Genomic DNA, 9,376 nt, shown 5'->3' on the forward strand with positions numbered 1-9,376 from the left:
ATAGCAGTAACGGCTTTATAGCACAGCACTCGGGTAACGGTCTTATAGCAGTAACGGCTTTATATCACAGCACTCGGGTAACGGGATTATAGCAGTGACGGCTTTATAGCACAGCACTCGGGTAACGGGCTTATAGCAGTAACGGCTTATAGCACAGCACTCGGGTAACGGGCTTATAGGCTTACAGGCTTACAGCAGGGGACACCACCCACCTCGCTGGGCTAGAAGAGAGGAATCAGATCTCAGCGGGTGTAGTGGGTACAAGAAGACAAGCGTTCACCCTTGCTGCTACAAACCTTACATTTCGATTGGCTATAGAAATATAGGAGCAATTCTCATTGGTTGGAGGGTCCCAGAGTCTCGGCGTAGTCACACTCTCGTAAAATGCTGGGTGGACAGAAACTCCGAGCCAGCCTCAGGCATCACTCCTCGCCTTGATAAGAAATAGATAACAACACACTCACGTGTTCCGTAACAATATATATATATATATATATATATATATATATATATATATATATATATATATATATATATATATATATACGTTGAAATGTATGTGCGTGTGTGGATGTGTATGTGTATACATGTGTATGTGGGTGGGTTGGGCCATTCTTTCGTCTGTTTCCTTGCGCTATCTCGCTAACGCGGGAGACAGCGACAAAGTATAAATAAATAAATAAACATATATATATATATATATATATATATATATATATATAGATAGATAGATAGATAGATAGGTTCGGGGTTAGAAAAAATGAAAATACAAGAATACTGTGGTTGCGATATATATATATATATATATATATATATATATATATATATATATATATATATATATATATATATATATATATATGATGTCTCCATGGTTGTTTAATTTGTTTATGGATGGGGTTGTTAGGGAGGTGAATGCAAGAGTTTTGGAAAGAGGGGCAAGTATGAAGTCTGTTGGGGATGAGAGAGCTTGGGAAGTGAGTCAGTTGTTGTTCGCTGATGATACAGGGCTGGTGGCTGATTCATGTGAGAAACTGCAGAAGCTGGTGACTGAGTTTGGTAAAGTGTGTGAAAGAAGAAAGTTAAGAGTAAATGTGAATAAGAGCAAGGTTATTAGGTACAGTAGGGTTGAGGGTCAAGTCAATTGGGAGGTGAGTTTGAATGGAGAAAAACTGGAGGAAGTGAAGTGTTTTAGATATCTGGGAGTGGATCTGGCAGCGGATGGAACCATGGAAGCGGAAGTGGATCATAGGGTGGGGGAGGGGGCGAAAATTCTGGGAGCCTTGAAGAATGTGTGGAAGTCGAGAACATTATCTCGGAAAGCAAAAATGGGTATGTTTGAAGGAATAGTGGTTCCAACAATGTTGTATGGTTGCGAGGCGTGGGCTATGGATAGAGTTGTGCGCAGGAGGATGGATGTGCTGGAAATGAGATGTTTGAGGACAATGTGTGATGTGAGGTGGTTTGATCGAGTAAGTAACGTAAGGGTAAGAGAGATGTGTGGAAATAAAAAGAGCGTGGTTGAGAGAGCAGAAGAGGGTGTTTTGAAATGGTTTGGGCACATGGAGAGAATGAGTGAGGAAAGATTGACCAAGAGGATATATGTGTCGGAGGTGGAGGGAACGAGGAGAAGAGGGAGACCAAATTGGAGGTGGAAAGATGGAGTGAAAAAGATTTTGTGTGATCGGGGCCTGAACATGCAGGAGGGTGAAAGGAGGGCAAGGAATAGAGTGAATTGGAGCGATGTGGTATACCGGGGTTGACGTGCTGTCAGTGGATTGAATCAGGGCATGTGAAGCGTCTGGGGTAAACCATGGAAAGCTGTGTAGGTATGTATATTTGCGTGTGTGGACGTATGTATATACATGTGTATGGGGGTGGGTTGGGCCATTTCTTTCGTCTGTTTCCTTGCGCTACCTCGCAAACGCGGGAGACAGCGACAAAGCAAAAAAAAAAAAAAAAAAATATATATATATATATATATATATATATATATATATATATATATATATATATATATATATATATATATGTGTGTGTGTGTGTGTGTGTGTGTGTGTGTGGTGTGAGGTGGTTTGAACGACTGAGTGATGATGGGGTGGGAGAGGGTGTGATGATGAAGGGAGTGTGGTTGGGAGAGCGGAGGAAGGTGTTTTGAGGTGGTTTGGTCACATGGAGAGAGTGAGTGGGGGGGGGGGGTTGACCGGGGGGATGTGTGTGTGTCAGAGGTGCAGGGAAGGAAGAGAAGTGGCAGACCGAATTGGAGGTGGAGGGGTGGAGTGGGGGGGGGGGGGGATTTTGAGTGATCGGGGCCTGGACATGTGGGAGGGTGGGGGCGGGCGTGGAATGGAGTGAATTGGAACGATGTGGTGTGCTGGGGTCGGCGTGCAGTCGGTGGGTTGGGCCGGGGCGTGTGAAGCGTCTGGGGTGAACCATGGAAAGTTCTGTGGGGCCTGGATGTGGAGGGGGAGGTGTGGTTTCGGTGCATTATTACATGACAACTAGAGACTGAATGTGAACGAATGTGGCCTTTGTTGTCTTTTCCTAGCGCTATCTCGCACACATGATGGGGGAGGGGGTTGTTATTTCATGTGTGGCAAGGTGGCGATGGGAATCAATAAAGGCAGACAGTATGAATTATGTACATGTGTATATATGTATATGTCTGTGTGTATATAAATGTATATGTTGAGATGTATAGGTATGTTTATTTGCGTGTGTGGCCGTGTATGTACACACATGTGTGTGTGGGTGGGTTGGGCCATTCTTTCGTCTGTTTCCTTGCGCTATCTCGCTAACGCAGGAGACAGCAACAAAGCAAAACAAATATATATATATATATATATATATATATATATATATATATATATATATATATATATATATATATATATATTTTCTTTTATTTATTATACTTTGTCGCTGTCTCCCGCGTTTGCGAGGTAGCGCAAGGAAACAGACGAAAGAAATGGCCCAACCCCGCCCCATACACATGTATATACATACGTCCACACACGCAAATATACATACCTACACAGCTTTCCATGGTTTACCCCAGACGCTTCACATGCCTTGATTCAATCCACTGACAGCACGTCAACCCCGGTATACCACATCGCTCCAATTCACTCTATTCCTTGCCCTCCTTTCACCCTCCTGCTTGTTCAGGCCCCGATCACACAAAATCTTTTTCACTCCATCTTTCCACCTCCAATTTGGTACTCCCTCTTCTCGTTCTCTCCACCTCCGACACATATATCCTCTTGGTCAATCTTTCCTCACTCATTCTCTCCATGTGCCCAAACCACTTCAAAACACCCTCTTCTGCTCTCTCAACCACGCTCTTTTTATTTCCACACATCTCTCTTACCCTTACGTTACTTACTCGATCAAACCACCTAACACCACACATTGTCCTCAAACATCTCATTTCCAGCACATCCATCCTCCTGCGCACAACTCTATCCATAGCCCACGCCTCGCAACCATACAACATTGTTGGAACCACTATTCCTTCAAACATACCCATTTTTGCTTTCCGAGATAATGTTCTCGACTTCCACACATTCTTCAAGGCCCCCAGAATTTTCGCCCCCTCCCCCACCCTATGATCCACTTCCGCTTCCATGGTTCCATCCGCTGCCAGATCCACTCCCAGATATCTAAAACACTTCACTTCCTCCAGTTTTTCTCCATTCAAACTCACCTCCCAATTGACTTGACCCTCAACCCTACTGTACCTAATAACCTTGCTCTTATTCACATTTAACTTTCTTCTTCCACACACTTTACCAAACTCAGTCACCAGCTTCTGCAGTTTCTCACATGAATCAGCCACCAGCGCTGTATCATCAGCGAACAACAACTGACTCACTTCCCAAGCTCTCTCATTCCCAACAGACTTCATACTTGCCCCTCTTTCCAAAACTTTTGCATTTACCTCCCTAACAACCCCATCCATAAACAAATTAAACAACCATGGAGACATCACACACCCCTGCCGCAAACCTACATTCACTGAGAACCAATCACTTTCCTCTCTTCCTACACGTACACATGCCTTACATCCTCGATAAAAACTTTTCACTGCTTCTAACAACTTTCCTCCCACACCATATATTCTTAATACCTTCCACAGAGCATCTCTATCAACTCTATCATATGCCTTCTCCTGATCCATAAATGCTACATACAAATCCATTTGCTTTTCTAAGTATTTCTCACATACATTCTTCAAAGCAAACACCTGATCCACACATCCTCTAACACTTCTGAAACCACACTGCTCTTCCCCAATCTGATGCTCTGTACATGCCTTCACCCTCTCAATCAATATCCTCCCATATAATTTACCAGGAATACTCAACAAACTTATACCTCTGTAATTTGAGCACTCACTCTTATCCCCTTTGCCTTTGTACAATGGCACTATGCACGCATTCCGCCAATCCTCAGGCACCTCACCATGAGTCATACATACATTATATATATATATATATATATATATATATATATATATTTCTTTCTTTCTTTCAAACTATTCGCCATTTCCCGCATTAGCGAGGTAGCGTTAAGAACAGAGGAGTGGGCCTTTGAGGGAATACCCTCACCTGGCCCAATTCTCTGTTCCATCTTTTGGAAAATTAAAAAAAAACGAGAGGGGAGGATTTCCAGCCCCCCGCTCCCATATATATATATATATATATATATATATATATATATATATATATATGTGTGTGTGTGTGTGTGTGTGTGTGTGTGTGTGTTACGAACTCAATACTTGTTGGGGCAAGGTCGCCAGTAACATATATATATATATATATATTTGGTACAGTAGGGGTGAGGGTCAAGTCAATTGGGAGGTGAGTTTGAATGGAGAAAAACTGGAGGAAGTGAAGTGTTTTAGATATCTGGGAGTGGATCTGTCAGTGGATGGAACCATGGAAGCGGAAGTGGATCATAGGGTGGGGGAGGGGGCGAAAATTTTGGGAGCCTTGAAAAATGTGTGGAAGTCGAGAACATTATCTCGGAAAGCAAAAATGGGTATGTTTGAAGGAATAGTGGTTCCAACAATGTTGTATGGTTGCGAGGCGTGGGCTATGGATAGAGATGTGCGCAGGAGGATGGATGTGCTGGAAATGAGATGTTTGAGGACAATGTGTGGTGTGAGGTGGTTTGATCGAGTAAGTAACGTAAGGGTAAGAGAGATGTGTGGAAATAAAAAGAGCGTGGTTGAGAGAGCAGAAGAGGGTGTTTTGAAATGGTTTGGGCACATGGAGAGAATGAGTGAGGAAAGATTGACCAAGAGGATATATGTGTCGGAGGTGGAGGGAACGAGGAGAAGAGGGAGACCAAATTGGAGGTGGAAAGATGGAGTGAAAAAGATTTTGTGTGATCGGGGCCTGAACATGCAGGAGGGTGAAAGGAGGGCAAGGAATAGAGTGAATTGGAGCGATGTGGTATACAGGGGTTGACGTGCTGTCAGTGGATTGAATCAAGGCATGTGAAGCGTCTGGGGTAAACCATGGAAAGCTGTGTAGGTATGTATATTTGCGTGTGTGGACGTATGTACATGTGTATGGGGGGGGGTTGGGCCATTTCTTTCGTCTGTTTCCTTGCGCTACCTCGCAAACGCGGGAGACAGCGACAAAGTATAAAAAAAAAAAAAAAAAAAAAAAAAAAAAAAAAATATATATATATATATATATATATATATATATATATATATATATATATATATATATATATATATATATATATTTCATACTATTCGCCATTTCCCGCGATAGCGAGGTAGCGTTAAGAACAGAGGACTGGGCCTTTGAGGGAATATCCTCACCTGGCCCTCTTCTCTGTTCCTTGTTTTGGAAAATTAAAAAAAAAAAAAGAGAGGGGAGGATTTCCAGCCCCCCGCTCCCTTCCCTTTTAGTCGCCTTCTACGACACGCAGGGAATACGTGGGAAGTATTCTTTCTCCCCTATATATATATATATATATATATATATATATATATATATATATATATATATATATATATATATGTTACAAGTACTTTACTGATCCTCGTGTTTGCAAGGACGTTAGATTTAAGTTGCACAACTCAGGATAACACTGTGTGAAAGTTATGAGATTGAATTAAAGACCAGCATTACATTAAATCTACTTATAATGAAAGAATTCAAGTGTACAAAGATAGGCACATAAATCAGGCATGAATCATTTACGTTAACACTGAACATGAGTTTAACATTGAACATGAGTTAACACTGAACATGAGTTAACATTCCAGATAAGATTTCAAGCCAGGAGATCTCTTTTCTTTATGACACTTTGTTCGATAACATTACACTTAGTTAGACCTGACGTGACACAGTAAAAATCATCGTTACACTTAGCTAAACCTGACGTGACGCAGTAGTAACGGGCTTACAGCAGTAACGCCTTACAGGCTTACAGCAGGGGGACACCACTTACCTCTCTGGGCTAGAGAGGAATCAAATCTCAGCGGGTGTCGTGGGTATTTATTACAAGTAAAGACAAGCGTTCACCCTTGCTGCTATACAACGCTACCCTTGATTGGCTATGGGACTAAAAGCAATTCTGATTGGTTGGAGGGTCCCAGAGTCTCGGGTTAGTCACACTCCTCGTCTTCTTGAGACGTCAGCAGCGATGACATATGGGATGACATACCCCACACCTGACCCCACGCCTTGACCTGGCGCCTCTGATTCATGTGGGCACACACCATGTTCGTAACAATATATAGTTTCAGGAAATTTGGTTACTGAAATTGAATTTGGGGATAAATGCTCTCATTTAGTTTCCTATTTCTTATATAGATTTCTATTCTTTACTTATACGACATAATCTCCCTTATCATGTGGTTTATACAAGGTACACTTCAATGTTATTAAGTACATCAGTTAACTCATACCACCTGACGTGCTTCTCGTCCCCCTCCTACGTATTTCCTGTAAACAAACATAATCTCCCTTCAAAATATGTACAATCCTGTGACCCTCATTGCACATCTCACTAATTATCTAACACTATCGTATACAATTTTGTGTAAACTGGTTCATTTATGCGCCTTGTCCATGAATCTACCTACTAACGTGGCGTACAATCCTGTGATCCTCATTGCACATTTCATCAATTATCTCTAAAACTATTGTATACAATCTTGTGTAAACTCACATTTAAATTCTGTGCCTAAGAAGGACTCAAATATCCCCAGAACCTACCTACAAACGTGGTATGAAGTGGCTGTTCTCCCTCAATTGTAGGAACTCCCTAAGTACGCCGCTCCTTACGGACTGTCCGCTGAACCACCGCCTGGTGGACACCGACTCACGCTCTCAGCCATGTGATTGCCAGTGTTCTATCAAATTTCTCACATCCTTTCCCGCTCTTCATTATTATTTTCATTATTATTTAAATCTACAATGATGGACAACATACCCGTAGAAACAACCATACCACTCCTATCCAACAGAAAGGATCATACAAATATGAATAAATAACCATAATTTCATAACTGCGTCCCTACAGAGCGGGAGGGTGAGGGTTATGTACCATCAGGGAGTTTGGGATGTTTTCTTTTTTTCAGTAAAGGAAGGTAAAGGTGAGAAACAGAAAGAGAGAGGGGGGGAAAGAGAAACAGGTAAAGAAAGAGAAACAAAGAGGAAAGAAGCAAAATTCACAAATAATTGTATCGTACGTACGTACGTCTGGCGCAGCAGACAAATATTTAACAATGTTTCGTATACTTTCTTTTTGCTTAGTGCCTTCCACGATTACTAAAAAAAAAATCGCTAATGTTAAAGAACATGCTGATTTCAAACCACTTTTTTTTTTTCGCTTAGAAGCATCATCGGTTGTGTTCCTACGTCTTAGATTCTTGAAATCTTGCATCTTACAAAAAGGAGAGATTTTGATGATAAATACTGAGGGCGATGCATCGCCTAATGTTATGGCGATATTTGGCCCTAATGTCCACCAGAAATAAAAGATGGTAGGTGGGAGGGGGGGTTATCAGTTAGTATAAACCCTGGATAACAACGACGCATCCTTAAATACCAATACTTATTTCAGCGCCTTTTCTATGACCATCAGATAATAGCACTCTTATTATCATCGTCTTAAACAATATCACTTAATTACACCCTAAAATCATCCGGAGTCGAACACCACAGTTTCCTATCTCTTAACACAGGTTTCTATACCTTACTTCTAAGACATGGTCTCCCTTATCATATATAGTTTTTACATACATTTCAACGTATCAAACACATCGTCTCCACAAATGTACAATCCTGTAATCCATATTACAAATCTCAACTGTCCGTCTCTTTGGGTATTGTATAAAAACTTAGGTAAACTCACATATCACTTCTAAAGGCTCAGCGGACTCAACCCTGAAGCTACATGTGGCGTGGAGTGTGGACAGTACCCTCACTCCTCCTCCTGCCTCGTGGAGTTATGGTACCAACTTTTTCCCGGGCGACGCCAAGCGTCTCGGGCGACACATGATAGCATGGCGGTAGATCAGTCTCTCACCATGGTTCTTCTCTTCCAGGGTTTTCTTATACATAATCTATTATACAGTTGCATATATATATATATATATATATATATATATATATATATATATATATATATATATATATATTTTTTTTTTTTTTTTATAAGGACATAATTACATTATGATCAAATGTGCCAAAGATTAAGCATGATTCAATTACATTTCTTTCACTGAAACAATTTGATTTAGCTATGGTCTTGGCTCTTCCCCAGTCGATATGGTGATCAAAAACAGATTTATGTTGGTTGGAATAAGCCACTGGTCTGTTGGGCTATCCTAACACACTAATGTTGAGAGATCCTAGTATCCAAATCTTTCTCCGATTGTCCAATATGAAATTGATAGTCTTTAAATGGGACCTTACAAACAACATCTGTATTATTTGATGGGCTATTTTCTATTAGAGCTTTCTTAACAGTGTTGTCATATTTGAATACTTGTAATTTTTTTTGAGAATGTGAACACATTCGAGAAAATTCTTATTGAACAACAAGAGTTCTTTGGTAACTTTTACGTTCTGGCTTATTATTTTGTCCACTAGAGAAACGTATTCTGACACTAATATTAATTGGGTATCTTAGCTTCTGTCCAATGTACTGAATCATTTTCAGCTATCATCTAAATATTCAAGATCGTAAGTATTATATGCTCTCAGGTGGATAGATATGAAAACCGATCTTTATACATTAATACATAAATCTTAGTTTTCTAGATACCTTTATCCCGGATGACCTCTGCATCCACAAGAGGGTAACGTATTAATTCCGACTTCATGAGTAAACTTTATGGAGG

At 40.8% G+C, this 9,376-nt stretch overlaps 1 protein-coding gene across 7 annotated transcripts in view; it reads right to left on the bottom strand.

The window, feature by feature from the left end:
• The window catches only part of LOC139753364 (uncharacterized), a 45,436-nt gene extending 36,895 nt beyond the window's left edge, over window positions 1–8,541 (bottom strand). For 3 of the 7 annotated variants that reach the window (XM_071669751.1, XM_071669741.1, XM_071669749.1), the window contains exon 1: window positions 7,245–8,353. The gene's annotated coding sequence lies outside the window, so the exon portion shown is untranslated. Of the gene's footprint in view, window positions 1–212; window positions 234–301; window positions 325–7,244; window positions 8,354–8,385 lie in introns of those variants that run through there. The other 4 variants (XM_071669742.1, XM_071669753.1, XM_071669746.1 and 1 more) reach the window with 4 other exon arrangements.
• Between the last annotated feature and the right edge of the window lie 835 nt (window positions 8,542–9,376).

This window comes from Panulirus ornatus, chromosome 14, assembly GCF_036320965.1.
Source record: "Panulirus ornatus isolate Po-2019 chromosome 14, ASM3632096v1, whole genome shotgun sequence".
NCBI classification, from domain to species: Eukaryota; Metazoa; Arthropoda; class Malacostraca; order Decapoda; family Palinuridae; genus Panulirus; species Panulirus ornatus.